The sequence below is a fragment of the Phyllobates terribilis genome, unplaced genomic scaffold (genome assembly GCF_046119375.1).
Source record: "Phyllobates terribilis strain yellow unplaced genomic scaffold, ASM4611937v1 Scaffold_170__1_contigs__length_4071412, whole genome shotgun sequence".
Taxonomy (NCBI): Eukaryota; Metazoa; Chordata; class Amphibia; order Anura; family Dendrobatidae; genus Phyllobates; species Phyllobates terribilis.
Genome location: NW_027362930.1, coordinates 2,092,192 through 2,112,443, shown reverse-complemented (window position 1 = coordinate 2,112,443; position 20,252 = coordinate 2,092,192). Strand labels below are relative to the sequence as shown.

Here is a 20,252-nt window from a genome sequence, read left to right as displayed (position 1 = left end):
TTGCCTAATATGTCTGTTTATCCAAAAGGAAGTAAAAAGGGAGAGCTAGAAAGATAGCATTGCATCACATTACATGGCAATGCAATGCACAGTTGCTGAAGTTGAACCAAAATGAGCTTGTAATCTGGCTTCTGCAACTTTGAACATGAAAAATCCAATGAGGAGAAGAAAAGCAAAGCCAAAGAGTCCATCCCAAAATCTGACAAACAAGCAAAATGAACAAAAAACATTGAATTCAATTCTTTCTGATTTTAGAAACTGCATTAAAGAAGGGGTGCACCGGTCCTGGAGATACTACAATACCAGGTCAATGCGTGGAGTGGACAGAGCAAGCTCTTTTTCCATCTCCCTGTTCTAAAAATCCATTTAATATATGGTCCCCAGATAGGGGACGTATCAGATATTAAACTGATAAGAACAGATACTACACTTGATCTTAGCCAAAAGGCCGAGAAGCGATAACCAGAATTGGTTTCAAACTACGGAGCCACCCAAGGATCCTGAAAAGTCCATTTGTGGAGATGAGCTCCTGGACTCCCGTTAAGAAGACATGTTGTCAACCTCTAGATCCCTTACATGCCTGCACTTTTCGGCTTGCTGCTGCTGCAATCCACGCGTTTTAGATCTGCATAACTCCACCTCTTTAAACACAGCACCTTCACCCCCTGCTGTTCCCACCCGCCTCAACACCGTTGGAAGGGAGGAGAACCAATTAAGGCGGGGGGTGGGGTGGAACGAGCAGCTGTCTACCCTTAGCAGGAGGGCTCCTGATTACATACCTCTCCTGCTGCTGCTGCTGCTGGCTGTCCAGCAGCAGACTGAAGGTGGCTGCTGCTGTGCACAGGTATATAAAGGCTCAGAGCCTATTATGACACGCGCAGCCAGCGTTCCATTGCCACATTCCATCTACTGCAGGCAGGATACCTGGCTGGCTGAATGTCGCTGAGAAGCTCACAGAGACCGCCATAAGTAACAGTTTAACAGAATGCCACAGACTAATCAACCAAACTTTTTGGGTTGGGTTCTCTTTTATAGTCTGCAGGCATTAAATGAAAGAAGTCAGTGTTCCAGCAGAGGGAGACAACGTTTCAGAAAAGGCATTGTAGCAAACCAAAAAAGAAATTTTAAGCGCAGCAGAGTAACCAGCGCACATACCTGTTAGCTCAGGTGAGTTTAAAAGGCTGCTGTTGATAACAAGGGCATTTGCTAAATAGATGGTGTGTGTGCAACAATATACTGAAAGGTCAATTATATTGTGCAGCTTATCTCACCACCTGTAGTTATTTAGGTGAAAGCTCCAAAATGCTTCCCTAATATGTCTGTTTATCCAAAAGGAAGTAAAAAGGGAGAGCTAGAAAGATAGCATTGCATCACATTACATGGCAATGCAATGCACAGTTGCTGAAGTTGAACCAAAATGAGCTTGTAATCTGGCTTCTGCAACTTTGAACATGAAAAATCCAATGAGGAGAAGAAAAGCAAAGCCAAAGAGTCCATCCCAAAATCCGACAAACAAGCAAAATGAACAAAAAACATTGAATTCAATTCTTTCTGATTTTAGAAACTGCATTAAAGAAGGGGTGCACCGGTCCTGGAGATACTGCAATACCAGGTCAATGCGTGGAGTGGACAGAGCAAGCTCTTTTTCCATCTCCCTGTTCTAAAAATCCATTTAATATATGGTCCCCAGATAGGGGACGTATCAGATATTAAACTGATAAGAACAGATACTACACTTGATCTTAGCCAAAAGGCCGAGAAGCGATAACCAGAATTGGTTTCAAACTACGGAGCCACCCAAGGATCCTGAAAAGTCCATTTGTGGAGATGAGCTCCTGGACTCCCGTTAAGAAGACATGTTGTCAACCTCTAGATCCCTTACATGCCTGCACTTTTCGGCTTGCTGCTGCTGCAATCCACGCGTTTTAGATCTGCATAACTCCACCTTTTTAAACACAGCACCTTCACCCCCTGCTGTTCCCACCCGCCTCAACACCGTTGGAAGGGAGGAGAACCAATTAAGGCGGGGGGTGGGGTGGAACGAGCAGCTGTCTACCCTTAGCAGGAGGGCTCCTGATTACATACCTCTCCTGCTGCTGCTGCTGCTGGCTGTCCAGCAGCAGACTGAAGGTGGCTGCTGCTGTGCACAGGTATATAAAGGCTCAGAGCCTATTATGACACGCGCAGCCAGCGTTCCATTGCCAAATTCCATCTACTGCAGGCAGGATACCTGGCTGGCTGAATGTCGCTGAGAAGCTCACAGAGACCGCCATAAGCAACAGTTTAACAGAATGCCACAGACTAATCAACCAAACTTTTTGGGTTGGGTTCTCTTTTATAGTCTGCAGGCATTAAATGAAAGAAGTCAGTGTTCCAGCAGAGGGAGACAACGTTTCAGAAGAGGCATTGTAGCAAACCAAAAAAGAAATTTTAAGCGCAGCAGAGTAACCAGCGCACATACCTGTTAGCTCAGGTGAGTTTAAAAGGCTGCTGTTGATAACAAGGGCATTTGCTAAATAGATGGTGTGTGTGCAACAATATACTGAAAGGTCAATTATATTGTGCAGCTTATCTCACCACCTGTAGTTATTTAGGTGAAAGCTCCAAAATGCTTGCCTAATATGTCTGTTTATCCAAAAGGAAGTAAAAAGGGAGAGCTAGAAAGATAGCATTGCATCACATTACATGGCAATGCAATGCACAGTTGCTGAAGTTGAACCAAAATGAGCTTGTAATCTGGCTTCTGCAACTTTGAACATGAAAAATCCAATGAGGAGAAGAAAAGCAAAGCCAAAGAGTCCATCCCAAAATCCGACAAACAAGCAAAATGAACAAAAAACATTGAATTCAATTCTTTCTGATTTTAGAAACTGCATTAAAGAAGGGGTGCACCGGTCCTGGAGATACTGCAATACCAGGTCAATGCGTGGAGTGGACAGAGCAAGCTCTTTTTCCATCTCCCTGTTCTAAAAATCCATTTAATATATGGTCCCCAGATAGGGGACGTATCAGATATTAAACTGATAAGAACAGATACTACACTTGATCTTAGCCAAAAGGCCGAGAAGCGATAACCAGAATTGGTTTCAAACTACGGAGCCACCCAAGGATCCTGAAAAGTCCATTTGTGGAGATGAGCTCCTGGACTCCCGTTAAGAAGACATGTTGTCAACCTCTAGATCCCTTACATGCCTGCACTTTTCGGCTTGCTGCTGCTGCAATCCACGCGTTTTAGATCTGCATAACTCCACCTCTTTAAACACAGCACCTTCACCCCCTGCTGTTCCCACCCGCCTCAACACCGTTGGAAGGGAGGAGAACCAATTAAGGCGGGGGGTGGGGTGGAATGAGCAGCTGTCTACCCTTAGCAGGAGGGCTCCTGATTACATACCTCTCCTGCTGCTGCTGCTGCTGGCTGTCCAGCAGCAGACTGAAGGTGGCTGCTGCTGTGCACAGGTATGTAAAGGCTCAGAGCCTATTATGACACGCGCAGCCAGCGTTCCATTGCCACATTCCATCTACTGCAGGCAGGATACCTGGCTGGCTGAATGTCGCTGAGAAGCTCACAGAGACCGCCATAAGCAACAGTTTAACAGAATGCCACAGACTAATCAACCAAACTTTTTGGGTTGGGTTCTCTTTTATAGTCTGCAGGCATTAAATGAAAGAAGTCAGTGTTCCAGCAGAGGGAGACAACGTTTCAGAAAAGGCATTGTAGCAAACCAAAAAAGAAATTTTAAGCGCAGCAGAGTAACCAGCGCACATACCTGTTAGCTCAGGTGAGTTTAAAAGGCTGCTGTTGATAACAAGGGCATTTGCTAAATAGATGGTGTGTGTGCAACAATATACTGAAAGGTCAATTATATTGTGCAGCTTATCTCACCACCTGTAGTTATTTAGGTGAAAGCTCCAAAATGCTTGCCTAATATGTCTGTTTATCCAAAAGGAAGTAAAAAGGGAGAGCTAGAAAGATAGCATTGCATCACATTACATGGCAATGCAATGCACAGTTGCTGAAGTTGAACCAAAATGAGCTTGTAATCTGGCTTCTGCAACTTTGAACATGAAAAATCCAATGAGGAGAAGAAAAGCAAAGCCAAAGAGTCCATCCCAAAATCCGACAAACAAGCAAAATGAACAAAAAACATTGAATTCAATTCTTTCTGATTTTAGAAACTGCATTAAAGAAGGGGTGCACCGGTCCTGGAGATACTGCAATACCAGGTCAATGCGTGGAGTGGACAGAGCAAGCTCTTTTTCCATCTCCCTGTTCTAAAAATCCATTTAATATATGGTCCCCAGATAGGGGACGTATCAGATATTAAACTGATAAGAACAGATACTACACTTGATCTTAGCCAAAAGGCCGAGAAGCGATAACCAGAATTGGTTTCAAACTACGGAGCCACCCAAGGATCCTGAAAAGTCCATTTGTGGAGATGAGCTCCTGGACTCCCGTTAAGAAGACATATTGTCAACCTCTAGATCCCTTACATGCCTGCACTTTTCGGCTTGCTGCTGCTGCAATCCACGCGTTTTAGATCTGCATAACTCCACCTCTTTAAACACAGCACCTTCACCCCCTGCTGTTCCCACCCGCCTCAACACCGTTGGAAGGGAGGAGAACCAATTAAGGCGGGGGGTGGGGTGGAACGAGCAGCTGTCTACCCTTAGCAGGAGGGCTCCTGATTACATACCTCTCCTGCTGCTGCTGCTGCTGGCTGTCCAGCAGCAGACTGAAGGTGGCTGCTGCTGTGCACAGGTATATAAAGGCTCAGAGCCTATTATGACACGCGCAGCCAGCGTTCCATTGCCACATTCCATCTACTGCAGGCAGGATACCTGGCTGGCTGAATGTCGCTGAGAAGCTCACAGAGACCGCCATAAGCAACAGTTTAACAGAATGCCACAGACTAATCAACCAAACTTTTTGGGTTGGGTTCTCTTTTATAGTCTGCAGGCATTAAATGAAAGAAGTCAGTGTTCCAGCAGAGGGAGACAACGTTTCAGAAAAGGCATTGTAGCAAACCAAAAAAGAAATTTTAAGCGCAGCAGAGTAACCAGCGCACATACCTGTTAGCTCAGGTGAGTTTAAAAGGCTGCTGTTGATAACAAGGGCATTTGCTAAATAGATGGTGTGTGTGCAACAATATACTGAAAGGTCAATTATATTGTGCAGCTTATCTCACCACCTGTAGTTATTTAGGTGAAAGCTCCAAAATGCTTGCCTAATATGTCTGTTTATCCAAAAGGAAGTAAAAAGGGAGAGCTAGAAAGATAGCATTGCATCACATTACATGGCAATGCAATGCACAGTTGCTGAAGTTGAACCAAAATGAGCTTGTAATCTGGCTTCTGCAACTTTGAACATGAAAAATCCAATGAGGAGAAGAAAAGCAAAGCCAAAGAGTCCATCCCAAAATCCGACAAACAAGCAAAATGAACAAAAAACATTGAATTCAATTCTTTCTGATTTTAGAAACTGCATTAAAGAAGGGGTGCACCGGTCCTGGAGATACTGCAATACCAGGTCAATGCGTGGAGTGGACAGAGCAAGCTCTTTTTCCATCTCCCTGTTCTAAAAATCCATTTAATATATGGTCCCCAGATAGGGGACGTATCAGATATTAAACTGATAAGAACAGATACTACACTTGATCTTAGCCAAAAGGCCGAGAAGCGATAACCAGAATTGGTTTCAAACTACGGAGCCACCCAAGGATCCTGAAAAGTCCATTTGTGGAGATGAGCTCCTGGACTCCCGTTAAGAAGACATGTTGTCAACCTCTAGATCCCTTACATGCCTGCACTTTTCGGCTTGCTGCTGCTGCAATCCACGCGTTTTAGATCTGCATAACTCCACCTCTTTAAACACAGCACCTTCACCCCCTGCTGTTCCCACCCGCCTCAACACCGTTGGAAGGGAGGAGAACCAATTAAGGCGGGGGGTGGGGTGGAACGAGCAGCTGTCTACCCTTAGCAGGAGGGCTCCTGATTACATACCTCTCCTGCTGCTGCTGCTGCTGGCTGTCCAGCAGCAGACTGAAGGTGGCTGCTGCTGTGCACAGGTATATAAAGGCTCAGAGCCTATTATGACACGCGCAGCCAGCGTTCCATTGCCACATTCCATCTACTGCAGGCAGGATACCTGGCTGGCTGAATGTCGCTGAGAAGCTCACAGAGACCGCCATAAGCAACAGTTTAACAGAATGCCACAGACTAATCAACCAAACTTTTTGGGTTGGGTTCTCTTTTATAGTCTGCAGGCATTAAATGAAAGAAGTCAGTGTTCCAGCAGAGGGAGACAACGTTTCAGAAAAGGCATTGTAGCAAACCAAAAAAGAAATTTTAAGCGCAGCAGAGTAACCAGCGCACATACCTGTTAGCTCAGGTGAGTTTAAAAGGCTGCTGTTGATAACAAGGGCATTTGCTAAATAGATGGTGTGTGTGCAACAATATACTGAAAGGTCAATTATATTGTGCAGCTTATCTCACCACCTGTAGTTATTTAGGTGAAAGCTACAAAATGCTTGCCTAATATGTCTGTTTATCCAAAAGGAAGTAAAAAGGGAGAGCTAGAAAGATAGCATTGCATCACATTACATGGCAATGCAATGCACAGTTGCTGAAGTTGAACCAAAATGAGCTTGTAATCTGGCTTCTGCAACTTTGAACATGAAAAATCCAATGAGGAGAAGAAAAGCAAAGCCAAAGAGTCCATCCCAAAATCCGACAAACAAGCAAAATGAACAAAAAACATTGAATTCAATTCTTTCTGATTTTAGAAACTGCATTAAAGAAGGGGTGCACCGGTCCTGGAGATACTGCAATACCAGGTCAATGCGTGGAGTGGACAGAGCAAGCTCTTTTTCCATCTCCCTGTTCTAAAAATCCATTTAATATATGGTCCCCAGATAGGGGACGTATCAGATATTAAACTGATAAGAACAGATACTACACTTGATCTTAGCCAAAAGGCCGAGAAGCGATAACCAGAATTGGTTTCAAACTACGGAGCCACCCAAGGATCCTGAAAAGTCCATTTGTGGAGATGAGCTCCTGGACTCCCGTTAAGAAGACATGTTGTCAACCTCTAGATCCCTTACATGCCTGCACTTTTCGGCTTGCTGCTGCTGCAATCCACGCGTTTTAGATCTGCATAACTCCACCTCTTTAAACACAGCACCTTCACCCCCTGCTGTTCCCACCCGCCTCAACACCGTTGGAAGGGAGGAGAACCAATTAAGGCGGGGGGTGGGGTGGAACGAGCAGCTGTCTACCCTTAGCAGGAGGGCTCCTGATTACATACCTCTCCTGCTGCTGCTGCTGCTGGCTGTCCAGCAGCAGACTGAAGGTGGCTGCTGCTGTGCACAGGTATATAAAGGCTCAGAGCCTATTATGACACGCGCAGCCAGCGTTCCATTGCCACATTCCATCTACTGCAGGCAGGATACCTGGCTGGCTGAATGTCGCTGAGAAGCTCACAGAGACCGCCATAAGCAACAGTTTAACAGAATGCCACAGACTAATCAACCAAACTTTTTGGGTTGGGTTCTCTTTTATAGTCTGCAGGCATTAAATGAAAGAAGTCAGTGTTCCAGCAGAGGGAGACAACGTTTCAGAAAAGGCATTGTAGCAAACCAAAAAAGAAATTTTAAGCGCAGCAGAGTAACCAGCGCACATACCTGTTAGCTCAGGTGAGTTTAAAAGGCTGCTGTTGATAACAAGGGCTTTTGCTAAATAGATGGTGTGTGTGCAACAATATACTGAAAGGTCAATTATATTGTGCAGCTTATCTCACCACCTGTAGTTATTTAGGTGAAAGCTCCAAAATGCTTGCCTAATATGTCTGTTTATCCAAAAGGAAGTAAAAAGGGAGAGCTAGAAAGATAGCATTGCATCACATTACATGGCAATGCAATGCACAGTTGCTGAAGTTGAACCAAAATGAGCTTGTAATCTGGCTTCTGCAACTTTGAACATGAAAAATCCAATGAGGAGAAGAAAAGCAAAGCCAAAGAGTCCATCCCAAAATCCGACAAACAAGCAAAATGAACAAAAAACATTGAATTCAATTCTTTCTGATTTTAGAAACTGCATTAAAGAAGGGGTGCACCGGTCCTGGAGATACTGCAATACCAGGTCAATGCGTGGAGTGGACAGAGCAAGCTCTTTTTCCATCTCCCTGTTCTAAAAATCCATTTAATATATGGTCCCCAGATAGGGGACGTATCAGATATTAAACTGATAAGAACAGATACTACACTTGATCTTAGCCAAAAGGCCGAGAAGCGATAACCAGAATTGGTTTCAAACTACGGAGCCACCCAAGGATCCTGAAAAGTCCATTTGTGGAGATGAGCTCCTGGACTCCCGTTAAGAAGACATGTTGTCAACCTCTAGATCCCTTACATGCCTGCACTTTTCGGCTTGCTGCTGCTGCAATCCACGCGTTTTAGATCTGCATAACTCCACCTCTTTAAACACAGCACCTTCACCCCCTGCTGTTCCCACCCGCCTCAACACCGTTGGAAGGGAGGAGAACCAATTAAGGCGGGGGGTGGGGTGGAACGAGCAGCTGTCTACCCTTAGCAGGAGGGCTCCTGATTACATACCTCTCCTGCTGCTGCTGCTGCTGGCTGTCCAGCAGCAGACTGAAGGTGGCTGCTGCTGTGCACAGGTATATAAAGGCTCAGAGCCTATTATGACACGCGCAGCCAGCGTTCCATTGCCACATTCCATCTACTGCAGGCAGGATACCTGGCTGGCTGAATGTCGCTGAGAAGCTCACAGAGACCGCCATAAGCAACAGTTTAACAGAATGCCACAGACTAATCAACCAAACTTTTTGGGTTGGGTTCTCTTTTATAGTCTGCAGGCATTAAATGAAAGAAGTCAGTGTTCCAGCAGAGGGAGACAACGTTTCAGAAAAGGCATTGTAGCAAACCAAAAAAGAAATTTCAAGCGCAGCAGAGTAACCAGCGCACATACCTGTTAGCTCAGGTGAGTTTAAAAGGCTGCTGTTGATAACAAGGGCTTTTGCTAAATAGATGGTGTGTGTGCAACAATATACTGAAAGGTCAATTATATTGTGCAGCTTATCTCACCACCTGTAGTTATTTAGGTGAAAGCTCCAAAATGCTTGCCTAATATGTCTGTTTATCCAAAAGGAAGTAAAAAGGGAGAGCTAGAAAGATAGCATTGCATCACATTACATGGCAATGCAATGCACAGTTGCTGAAGTTGAACCAAAATGAGCTTGTAATCTGGCTTCTGCAACTTTGAACATGAAAAATCCAATGAGGAGAAGAAAAGCAAAGCCAAAGAGTCCATCCCAAAATCCGACAAACAAGCAAAATGAACAAAAAACATTGAATTCAATTCTTTTTGATTTTAGAAACTGCATTAAAGAAGGGGTGCACCGGTCCTGGAGATACTGCAATACCAGGTCAATGCGTGGAGTGGACAGAGCAAGCTCTTTTTCCATCTCCCTGTTCTAAAAATCCATTTAATATATGGTCCCCAGATAGGGGACGTATCAGATATTAAACTGATAAGAACAGATACTACACTTGATCTTAGCCAAAAGGCCGAGAAGCGATAACCAGAATTGGTTTCAAACTACGGAGCCACCCAAGGATCCTGAAAAGTCCATTTGTGGAGATGAGCTCCTGGACTCCCGTTAAGAAGACATGTTGTCAACCTCTAGATCCCTTACATGCCTGCACTTTTCGGCTTGCTGCTGCTGCAATCCACGCGTTTTAGATCTGCATAACTCCACCTCTTTAAACACAGCACCTTCACCCCCTGCTGTTCCCACCCGCCTCAACACCGTTGGAAGGGAGGAGAACCAATTAAGGCGGGGGGTGGGGTGGAATGAGCAGCTGTCTACCCTTAGCAGGAGGGCTCCTGATTACATACCTCTCCTGCTGCTGCTGCTGCTGGCTGTCCAGCAGCAGACTGAAGGTGGCTGCTGCTGTGCACAGGTATGTAAAGGCTCAGAGCCTATTATGACACGCGCAGCCAGCGTTCCATTGCCACATTCCATCTACTGCAGGCAGGATACCTGGCTGGCTGAATGTCGCTGAGAAGCTCACAGAGACCGCCATAAGCAACAGTTTAACAGAATGCCACAGACTAATCAACCAAACTTTTTGGGTTGGGTTCTCTTTTATAGTCTGCAGGCATTAAATGAAAGAAGTCAGTGTTCCAGCAGAGGGAGACAACGTTTCAGAAAAGGCATTGTAGCAAACCAAAAAAGAAATTTTAAGCGCAGCAGAGTAACCAGCGCACATACCTGTTAGCTCAGGTGAGTTTAAAAGGCTGCTGTTGATAACAAGGGCATTTGCTAAATAGATGGTGTGTGTGCAACAATATACTGAAAGGTCAATTATATTGTGCAGCTTATCTCACCACCTGTAGTTATTTAGGTGAAAGCTCCAAAATGCTTGCCTAATATGTCTGTTTATCCAAAAGGAAGTAAAAAGGGAGAGCTAGAAAGATAGCATTGCATCACATTACATGGCAATGCAATGCACAGTTGCTGAAGTTGAACCAAAATGAGCTTGTAATCTGGCTTCTGCAACTTTGAACATGAAAAATCCAATGAGGAGAAGAAAAGCAAAGCCAAAGAGTCCATCCCAAAATCCGACAAACAAGCAAAATGAACAAAAAACATTGAATTCAATTCTTTCTGATTTTAGAAACTGCATTAAAGAAGGGGTGCACCGGTCCTGGAGATACTGCAATACCAGGTCAATGCGTGGAGTGGACAGAGCAAGCTCTTTTTCCATCTCCCTGTTCTAAAAATCCATTTAATATATGGTCCCCAGATAGGGGACGTATCAGATATTAAACTGATAAGAACAGATACTACACTTGATCTTAGCCAAAAGGCCGAGAAGCGATAACCAGAATTGGTTTCAAACTACGGAGCCACCCAAGGATCCTGAAAAGTCCATTTGTGGAGATGAGCTCCTGGACTCCCGTTAAGAAGACATGTTGTCAACCTCTAGATCCCTTACATGCCTGCACTTTTCGGCTTGCTGCTGCTGCAATCCACGCGTTTTAGATCTGCATAACTCCACCTCTTTAAACACAGCACCTTCACCCCCTGCTGTTCCCACCCGCCTCAACACCGTTGGAAGGGAGGAGAACCAATTAAGGCGGGGGGTGGGGTGGAATGAGCAGCTGTCTACCCTTAGCAGGAGGGCTCCTGATTACATACCTCTCCTGCTGCTGCTGCTGCTGGCTGTCCAGCAGCAGACTGAAGGTGGCTGCTGCTGTGCACAGGTATGTAAAGGCTCAGAGCCTATTATGACACGCGCAGCCAGCGTTCCATTGCCACATTCCATCTACTGCAGGCAGGATACCTGGCTGGCTGAATGTCGCTGAGAAGCTCACAGAGACCGCCATAAGCAACAGTTTAACAGAATGCCACAGACTAATCAACCAAACTTTTTGGGTTGGGTTCTCTTTTATAGTCTGCAGGCATTAAATGAAAGAAGTCAGTGTTCCAGCAGAGGGAGACAACGTTTCAGAAAAGGCATTGTAGCAAACCAAAAAAGAAATTTTAAGCGCAGCAGAGTAACCAGCGCACATACCTGTTAGCTCAGGTGAGTTTAAAAGGCTGCTGTTGATAACAAGGGCATTTGCTAAATAGATGGTGTGTGTGCAACAATATACTGAAAGGTCAATTATATTGTGCAGCTTATCTCACCACCTGTAGTTATTTAGGTGAAAGCTCCAAAATGCTTGCCTAATATGTCTGTTTATCCAAAAGGAAGTAAAAAGGGAGAGCTAGAAAGATAGCATTGCATCACATTACATGGCAATGCAATGCACAGTTGCTGAAGTTGAACCAAAATGAGCTTGTAATCTGGCTTCTGCAACTTTGAACATGAAAAATCCAATGAGGAGAAGAAAAGCAAAGCCAAAGAGTCCATCCCAAAATCCGACAAACAAGCAAAATGAACAAAAAACATTGAATTCAATTCTTTCTGATTTTAGAAACTGCATTAAAGAAGGGGTGCACCGGTCCTGGAGATACTGCAATACCAGGTCAATGCGTGGAGTGGACAGAGCAAGCTCTTTTTCCATCTCCCTGTTCTAAAAATCCATTTAATATATGGTCCCCAGATAGGGGACGTATCAGATATTAAACTGATAAGAACAGATACTACACTTGATCTTAGCCAAAAGGCCGAGAAGCGATAACCAGAATTGGTTTCAAACTACGGAGCCACCCAAGGATCCTGAAAAGTCCATTTGTGGAGATGAGCTCCTGGACTCCCGTTAAGAAGACATATTGTCAACCTCTAGATCCCTTACATGCCTGCACTTTTCGGCTTGCTGCTGCTGCAATCCACGCGTTTTAGATCTGCATAACTCCACCTCTTTAAACACAGCACCTTCACCCCCTGCTGTTCCCACCCGCCTCAACACCGTTGGAAGGGAGGAGAACCAATTAAGGCGGGGGGTGGGGTGGAACGAGCAGCTGTCTACCCTTAGCAGGAGGGCTCCTGATTACATACCTCTCCTGCTGCTGCTGCTGCTGGCTGTCCAGCAGCAGACTGAAGGTGGCTGCTGCTGTGCACAGGTATATAAAGGCTCAGAGCCTATTATGACACGCGCAGCCAGCGTTCCATTGCCACATTCCATCTACTGCAGGCAGGATACCTGGCTGGCTGAATGTCGCTGAGAAGCTCACAGAGACCGCCATAAGCAACAGTTTAACAGAATGCCACAGACTAATCAACCAAACTTTTTGGGTTGGGTTCTCTTTTATAGTCTGCAGGCATTAAATGAAAGAAGTCAGTGTTCCAGCAGAGGGAGACAACGTTTCAGAAAAGGCATTGTAGCAAACCAAAAAAGAAATTTTAAGCGCAGCAGAGTAACCAGCGCACATACCTGTTAGCTCAGGTGAGTTTAAAAGGCTGCTGTTGATAACAAGGGCATTTGCTAAATAGATGGTGTGTGTGCAACAATATACTGAAAGGTCAATTATATTGTGCAGCTTATCTCACCACCTGTAGTTATTTAGGTGAAAGCTCCAAAATGCTTGCCTAATATGTCTGTTTATCCAAAAGGAAGTAAAAAGGGAGAGCTAGAAAGATAGCATTGCATCACATTACATGGCAATGCAATGCACAGTTGCTGAAGTTGAACCAAAATGAGCTTGTAATCTGGCTTCTGCAACTTTGAACATGAAAAATCCAATGAGGAGAAGAAAAGCAAAGCCAAAGAGTCCATCCCAAAATCCGACAAACAAGCAAAATGAACAAAAAACATTGAATTCAATTCTTTCTGATTTTAGAAACTGCATTAAAGAAGGGGTGCACCGGTCCTGGAGATACTGCAATACCAGGTCAATGCGTGGAGTGGACAGAGCAAGCTCTTTTTCCATCTCCCTGTTCTAAAAATCCATTTAATATATGGTCCCCAGATAGGGGACGTATCAGATATTAAACTGATAAGAACAGATACTACACTTGATCTTAGCCAAAAGGCCGAGAAGCGATAACCAGAATTGGTTTCAAACTACGGAGCCACCCAAGGATCCTGAAAAGTCCATTTGTGGAGATGAGCTCCTGGACTCCCGTTAAGAAGACATGTTGTCAACCTCTAGATCCCTTACATGCCTGCACTTTTCGGCTTGCTGCTGCTGCAATCCACGCGTTTTAGATCTGCATAACTCCACCTCTTTAAACACAGCACCTTCACCCCCTGCTGTTCCCACCCGCCTCAACACCGTTGGAAGGGAGGAGAACCAATTAAGGCGGGGGGTGGGGTGGAACGAGCAGCTGTCTACCCTTAGCAGGAGGGCTCCTGATTACATACCTCTCCTGCTGCTGCTGCTGCTGGCTGTCCAGCAGCAGACTGAAGGTGGCTGCTGCTGTGCACAGGTATATAAAGGCTCAGAGCCTATTATGACACGCGCAGCCAGCGTTCCATTGCCACATTCCATCTACTGCAGGCAGGATACCTGGCTGGCTGAATGTCGCTGAGAAGCTCACAGAGACCGCCATAAGCAACAGTTTAACAGAATGCCACAGACTAATCAACCAAACTTTTTGGGTTGGGTTCTCTTTTATAGTCTGCAGGCATTAAATGAAAGAAGTCAGTGTTCCAGCAGAGGGAGACAACGTTTCAGAAAAGGCATTGTAGCAAACCAAAAAAGAAATTTTAAGCGCAGCAGAGTAACCAGCGCACATACCTGTTAGCTCAGGTGAGTTTAAAAGGCTGCTGTTGATAACAAGGGCATTTGCTAAATAGATGGTGTGTGTGCAACAATATACTGAAAGGTCAATTATATTGTGCAGCTTATCTCACCACCTGTAGTTATTTAGGTGAAAGCTACAAAATGCTTGCCTAATATGTCTGTTTATCCAAAAGGAAGTAAAAAGGGAGAGCTAGAAAGATAGCATTGCATCACATTACATGGCAATGCAATGCACAGTTGCTGAAGTTGAACCAAAATGAGCTTGTAATCTGGCTTCTGCAACTTTGAACATGAAAAATCCAATGAGGAGAAGAAAAGCAAAGCCAAAGAGTCCATCCCAAAATCCGACAAACAAGCAAAATGAACAAAAAACATTGAATTCAATTCTTTCTGATTTTAGAAACTGCATTAAAGAAGGGGTGCACCGGTCCTGGAGATACTGCAATACCAGGTCAATGCGTGGAGTGGACAGAGCAAGCTCTTTTTCCATCTCCCTGTTCTAAAAATCCATTTAATATATGGTCCCCAGATAGGGGACGTATCAGATATTAAACTGATAAGAACAGATACTACACTTGATCTTAGCCAAAAGGCCGAGAAGCGATAACCAGAATTGGTTTCAAACTACGGAGCCACCCAAGGATCCTGAAAAGTCCATTTGTGGAGATGAGCTCCTGGACTCCCGTTAAGAAGACATGTTGTCAACCTCTAGATCCCTTACATGCCTGCACTTTTCGGCTTGCTGCTGCTGCAATCCACGCGTTTTAGATCTGCATAACTCCACCTCTTTAAACACAGCACCTTCACCCCCTGCTGTTCCCACCCGCCTCAACACCGTTGGAAGGGAGGAGAACCAATTAAGGCGGGGGGTGGGGTGGAACGAGCAGCTGTCTACCCTTAGCAGGAGGGCTCCTGATTACATACCTCTCCTGCTGCTGCTGCTGCTGGCTGTCCAGCAGCAGACTGAAGGTGGCTGCTGCTGTGCACAGGTATATAAAGGCTCAGAGCCTATTATGACACGCGCAGCCAGCGTTCCATTGCCACATTCCATCTACTGCAGGCAGGATACCTGGCTGGCTGAATGTCGCTGAGAAGCTCACAGAGACCGCCATAAGCAACAGTTTAACAGAATGCCACAGACTAATCAACCAAACTTTTTGGGTTGGGTTCTCTTTTATAGTCTGCAGGCATTAAATGAAAGAAGTCAGTGTTCCAGCAGAGGGAGACAACGTTTCAGAAAAGGCATTGTAGCAAACCAAAAAAGAAATTTTAAGCGCAGCAGAGTAACCAGCGCACATACCTGTTAGCTCAGGTGAGTTTAAAAGGCTGCTGTTGATAACAAGGGCTTTTGCTAAATAGATGGTGTGTGTGCAACAATATACTGAAAGGTCAATTATATTGTGCAGCTTATCTCACCACCTGTAGTTATTTAGGTGAAAGCTCCAAAATGCTTGCCTAATATGTCTGTTTATCCAAAAGGAAGTAAAAAGGGAGAGCTAGAAAGATAGCATTGCATCACATTACATGGCAATGCAATGCACAGTTGCTGAAGTTGAACCAAAATGAGCTTGTAATCTGGCTTCTGCAACTTTGAACATGAAAAATCCAATGAGGAGAAGAAAAGCAAAGCCAAAGAGTCCATCCCAAAATCCGACAAACAAGCAAAATGAACAAAAAACATTGAATTCAATTCTTTCTGATTTTAGAAACTGCATTAAAGAAGGGGTGCACCGGTCCTGGAGATACTGCAATACCAGGTCAATGCGTGGAGTGGACAGAGCAAGCTCTTTTTCCATCTCCCTGTTCTAAAAATTCATTTAATATATGGTCCCCAGATAGGGGACGTATCAGATATTAAACTGATAAGAACAGATACTACACTTGATCTTAGCCAAAAGGCCGAGAAGCGATAACCAGAATTGGTTTCAAACTACGGAGCCACCCAAGGATCCTGAAAAGTCCATTTGTGGAGATGAGCTCCTGGACTCCCGTTAAGAAGACATGTTGTCAACCTCTAGATCCCTTACATGCCTGCACTTTTCGGCTTGCTGCTGCTGCAATCCACGCGTTTTAGATCTGCATAACTCCACCTCTTTAAACACAGCACCTTCACCCCCTGCTGTTCCCACCCGCCTCAACACCGTTGGAAGGGAGGAGAACCAATTAAGGCGGGGGGTGGGGTGGAACGAGCAGCTGTCTACCCTTAGCAGGAGGGCTCCTGATTACATACCTCTCCTGCTGCTGCTGCTGCTGGCTGTCCAGCAGCAGACTGAAGGTGGCTGCTGCTGTGCACAGGTATATAAAGGCTCAGAGCCTATTATGACACGCGCAGCCAGCGTTCCATTGCCACATTCCATCTACTGCAGGCAGGATACCTGGCTGGCTGAATGTCGCTGAGAAGCTCACAGAGACCGCCATAAGCAACAGTTTAACAGAATGCCACAGACTAATCAACCAAACTTTTTGGGTTGGGTTCTCTTTTATAGTCTGCAGGCATTAAATGAAAGAAGTCAGTGTTCCAGCAGAGGGAGACAACGTTTCAGAAAAGGCATTGTAGCAAACCAAAAAAGAAATTTCAAGCGCAGCAGAGTAACCAGCGCACATACCTGTTAGCTCAGGTGAGTTTAAAAGGCTGCTGTTGATAACAAGGGCTTTTGCTAAATAGATGGTGTGTGTGCAACAATATACTGAAAGGTCAATTATATTGTGCAGCTTATCTCACCACCTGTAGTTATTTAGGTGAAAGCTCCAAAATGCTTGCCTAATATGTCTGTTTATCCAAAAGGAAGTAAAAAGGGAGAGCTAGAAAGATAGCATTGCATCACATTACATGGCAATGCAATGCACAGTTGCTGAAGTTGAACCAAAATGAGCTTGTAATCTGGCTTCTGCAACTTTGAACATGAAAAATCCAATGAGGAGAAGAAAAGCAAAGCCAAAGAGTCCATCCCAAAATCCGACAAACAAGCAAAATGAACAAAAAACATTGAATTCAATTCTTTTTGATTTTAGAAACTGCATTAAAGAAGGGGTGCACCGGTCCTGGAGATACTGCAATACCAGGTCAATGCGTGGAGTGGACAGAGCAAGCTCTTTTTCCATCTCCCTGTTCTAAAAATCCATTTAATATATGGTCCCCAGATAGGGGACGTATCAGATATTAAACTGATAAGAACAGATACTACACTTGATCTTAGCCAAAAGGCCGAGAAGCGATAACCAGAATTGGTTTCAAACTACGGAGCCACCCAAGGATCCTGAAAAGTCCATTTGTGGAGATGAGCTCCTGGACTCCCGTTAAGAAGACATGTTGTCAACCTCTAGATCCCTTACATGCCTGCACTTTTCGGCTTGCTGCTGCTGCAATCCACGCGTTTTAGATCTGCATAACTCCACCTCTTTAAACACAGCACCTTCACCCCCTGCTGTTCCCACCCGCCTCAACACCGTTGGAAGGGAGGAGAACCAATTAAGGCGGGGGGTGGGGTGGAACGAGCAGCTGTCTACCCTTAGCAGGAGGGCTCCTGATTACATACCTCTCCTGCTGCTGCTGCTGCTGGCTGTCCAGCAGCAGACTGAAGGTGGCTGCTGCTGTGCACAGGTATATAAAGGCTCAGAGCCTATTATGACACGCGCAGCCAGCGTTCCATTGCCACATTCCATCTACTGCAGGCAGGATACCTGGCTGGCTGAATGTCGCTGAGAAGCTCACAGAGACCGCCATAAGCAACAGTTTAACAGAATGCCACAGACTAATCAACCAAAGTTTTTGGGTTGGGTTCTCTTTTATAGTCTGCAGGCATTAAATGAAAGAAGTCAGTGTTCCAGCAGAGGGAGACAACGTTTCAGAAAAGGCATTGTAGCAAACCAAAAAAGAAATTTTAAGCGCAGCAGAGTAACCAGCGCACATACCTGTTAGCTCAGGTGAGTTTAAAAGGCTGCTGTTGATAACAAGGGCATTTGCTAAATAGATGGTGTGTGTGCAACAATATACTGAAAGGTCAATTATATTGTGCAGCTTATCTCACCACCTGTAGTTATTTAGGTGAAAGCTCCAAAATGCTTGCCTAATATGTCTGTTTATCCAAAAGGAAGTAAAAAGGGAGAGCTAGAAAGATAGCATTGCATCACATTACATGGCAATGCAATGCACAGTTGCTGAAGTTGAACCAAAATGAGCTTGTAATCTGGCTTCTGCAACTTTGAACATGAAAAATCCAATGAGGAGAAGAAAAGCAAAGCCAAAGAGTCCATCCCAAAATCCGACAAACAAGCAAAATGAACAAAAAACATTGAATTCAATTCTTTCTGATTTTAGAAACTGCATTAAAGAAGGGGTGCACCGGTCCTGGAGATACTGCAATACCAGGTCAATGCGTGGAGTGGACAGAGCAAGCTCTTTTTCCATCTCCCTGTTCTAAAAATCCATTTAATATATGGTCCCCAGATAGGGGACGTATCAGATATTAAACTGATAAGAACAGATACTACACTTGATCTTAGCCAAAAGGCCGAGAAGCGATAACCAGAATTGGTTTCAAACTACGGAGCCACCCAAGGATCCTGAAAAGTCCATTTGTGGAGATGAGCTCCTGGACTCCCGTTAAGAAGACATGTTGTCAACCTCTAGATCCCTTACATGCCTGCACTTTTCGGCTTGCTGCTGCTGCAATCCACGCGTTTTAGATCTGCATAACTCCACCTCTTTAAACACAGCACCTTCACCCCCTGCTGTTCCCACCCGCCTCAACACCGTTGGAAGGGAGGAGAACCAATTAAGGCGGGGGGTGGGGTGGAACGAGCAGCTGTCTACCCTTAGCAGGAGGGCTCCTGATTACATACCTCTCCTGCTGCTGCTGGCTGTCCAGCAGCAGACTGAAGGTGGCTGCTGCTGTGCACAGGTATATAAAGGCTCAGAGCCTATTATGACACGCGCAGCCAGCGTTCCATTGCCACATTCCATCTACTGCAGGCAGGATACCTGGCTGGCTGAATGTCGCTGAGAAGCTCACAGAGACCGCCATAAGCAACAGTTTAACAGAATGCCACAGACTAATCAACCAAACTTTTTGGGTTGGGTTCTCTTTTATAGTCTGCAGGCATTAAATGAAAGAAGTCAGTGTTCCAGCAGAAGGAGACAACGTTTCAGAAAAGGCATTGTAGCAAACCAAAAAAGAAATTTTAAGCGCAGCAGAGTAACCAGCGCACATACCTGTTAGCTCAGGTGAGTTTAAAAGGCTGCTGTTGATAACAAGGGCATTTGCTAAATAGATGGTGTGTGTGCAACAATATACTGAAAGGTCAATTATATTGTGCAGCTTATCTCACCACCTGTAGTTATTTAGGTGAAAGCTCCAAAATGCTTGCCTAATATGTCTGTTTATCCAAAAGGAAGTAAAAAGGGAGAGCTAGAAAGATAGCATTGCTTCACATTACATGGCAATGCAATGCACAGTTGCTGAAGTTGAACCAAAATGAGCTTGTAATCTGGCTTCTGCAACTTTGAACATGAAAAATCCAATGAGGAGAAGAAAAGCAAAGCCAAAGAGTCCATCCTAAAATCCGACAAACAAGCAAAATGAACAAAAAACATTGAATTCAATTCTTTCTGATTTTAGAAACTGCATTAAAGAAGGGGTGCACCGGTCCTGGAGATACTGCAATACCAGGTCAATGCGTGGAGTGGACAGAGCAAGCTCTTTTTCCATCTCCCTGTTCTAAAAATCCATTTAATATATGGTCCCCAGATAGGGGACGTATCAGATATTAAACTGATAAGAACAGATACTACACTTGATCTTAGCCAAAAGGCCGAGAAGCGATAACCAGAATTGGTTTCAAACTACGGAGCCACCCAAGGATCCTGAAAAGTCCATTTGTGGAGATGAGCTCCTGGACTCCCGTTAAGAAGACATGTTGTCAACCTCTAGATCCCTTACATGCCTGCACTTTTCGGCTTGTTGCTGCTGCAATCCACGCGTTTTAGATCTGCATAACTCCACCTCTTTAAACACAGCACCTTCACCCCCTG

The 20,252-nt window shown here is 44.9% G+C and overlaps 16 non-coding genes across 16 annotated transcripts; all 16 read right to left on the bottom strand.

The window, feature by feature from the left end:
• Positions 1 to 269: 269 nt before the first annotated feature.
• On the bottom strand, positions 270 to 460 carry LOC141211471 (U2 spliceosomal RNA). The gene has a single exon (XR_012281444.1). It is a non-coding gene; the product is annotated as a U2 spliceosomal RNA (small nuclear RNA).
• A 1,115-nt stretch (positions 461 to 1,575) lies between these two features.
• On the bottom strand, positions 1,576 to 1,766 carry LOC141211316 (U2 spliceosomal RNA). Its single transcript, XR_012281294.1, has one exon. It is a non-coding gene; the product is annotated as a U2 spliceosomal RNA (small nuclear RNA).
• Positions 1,767 to 2,881: 1,115 nt separating this feature from the next.
• On the bottom strand, positions 2,882 to 3,072 carry LOC141211315 (U2 spliceosomal RNA). The gene has a single exon (XR_012281293.1). It is a non-coding gene; the product is annotated as a U2 spliceosomal RNA (small nuclear RNA).
• Positions 3,073 to 4,187: 1,115 nt separating this feature from the next.
• On the bottom strand, positions 4,188 to 4,378 carry LOC141211314 (U2 spliceosomal RNA). The gene has a single exon (XR_012281292.1). It is a non-coding gene; the product is annotated as a U2 spliceosomal RNA (small nuclear RNA).
• A 1,115-nt stretch (positions 4,379 to 5,493) lies between these two features.
• On the bottom strand, positions 5,494 to 5,684 carry LOC141211312 (U2 spliceosomal RNA). The gene has a single exon (XR_012281290.1). It is a non-coding gene; the product is annotated as a U2 spliceosomal RNA (small nuclear RNA).
• A 1,115-nt stretch (positions 5,685 to 6,799) lies between these two features.
• Positions 6,800 to 6,990, bottom strand: LOC141211311 (U2 spliceosomal RNA). The gene has a single exon (XR_012281289.1). It is a non-coding gene; the product is annotated as a U2 spliceosomal RNA (small nuclear RNA).
• A 1,115-nt stretch (positions 6,991 to 8,105) lies between these two features.
• On the bottom strand, positions 8,106 to 8,296 carry LOC141211310 (U2 spliceosomal RNA). Its single transcript, XR_012281288.1, has one exon. It is a non-coding gene; the product is annotated as a U2 spliceosomal RNA (small nuclear RNA).
• A 1,115-nt stretch (positions 8,297 to 9,411) lies between these two features.
• Positions 9,412 to 9,602, bottom strand: LOC141211309 (U2 spliceosomal RNA). The gene has a single exon (XR_012281287.1). It is a non-coding gene; the product is annotated as a U2 spliceosomal RNA (small nuclear RNA).
• A 1,115-nt stretch (positions 9,603 to 10,717) lies between these two features.
• On the bottom strand, positions 10,718 to 10,908 carry LOC141211308 (U2 spliceosomal RNA). The gene has a single exon (XR_012281286.1). It is a non-coding gene; the product is annotated as a U2 spliceosomal RNA (small nuclear RNA).
• A 1,115-nt stretch (positions 10,909 to 12,023) lies between these two features.
• LOC141211307 (U2 spliceosomal RNA) lies at positions 12,024 to 12,214 on the bottom strand. Its single transcript, XR_012281285.1, has one exon. It is a non-coding gene; the product is annotated as a U2 spliceosomal RNA (small nuclear RNA).
• A 1,115-nt stretch (positions 12,215 to 13,329) lies between these two features.
• LOC141211306 (U2 spliceosomal RNA) lies at positions 13,330 to 13,520 on the bottom strand. The gene has a single exon (XR_012281284.1). It is a non-coding gene; the product is annotated as a U2 spliceosomal RNA (small nuclear RNA).
• Positions 13,521 to 14,635: 1,115 nt separating this feature from the next.
• LOC141211305 (U2 spliceosomal RNA) lies at positions 14,636 to 14,826 on the bottom strand. The gene has a single exon (XR_012281283.1). It is a non-coding gene; the product is annotated as a U2 spliceosomal RNA (small nuclear RNA).
• A 1,115-nt stretch (positions 14,827 to 15,941) lies between these two features.
• Positions 15,942 to 16,132, bottom strand: LOC141211935 (U2 spliceosomal RNA). The gene has a single exon (XR_012281757.1). It is a non-coding gene; the product is annotated as a U2 spliceosomal RNA (small nuclear RNA).
• A 1,115-nt stretch (positions 16,133 to 17,247) lies between these two features.
• Positions 17,248 to 17,438, bottom strand: LOC141211304 (U2 spliceosomal RNA). Its single transcript, XR_012281282.1, has one exon. It is a non-coding gene; the product is annotated as a U2 spliceosomal RNA (small nuclear RNA).
• A 1,115-nt stretch (positions 17,439 to 18,553) lies between these two features.
• Positions 18,554 to 18,744, bottom strand: LOC141211302 (U2 spliceosomal RNA). The gene has a single exon (XR_012281281.1). It is a non-coding gene; the product is annotated as a U2 spliceosomal RNA (small nuclear RNA).
• Positions 18,745 to 19,853: 1,109 nt separating this feature from the next.
• LOC141211300 (U2 spliceosomal RNA) lies at positions 19,854 to 20,044 on the bottom strand. Its single transcript, XR_012281279.1, has one exon. It is a non-coding gene; the product is annotated as a U2 spliceosomal RNA (small nuclear RNA).
• Between the last annotated feature and the right edge of the window lie 208 nt (positions 20,045 to 20,252).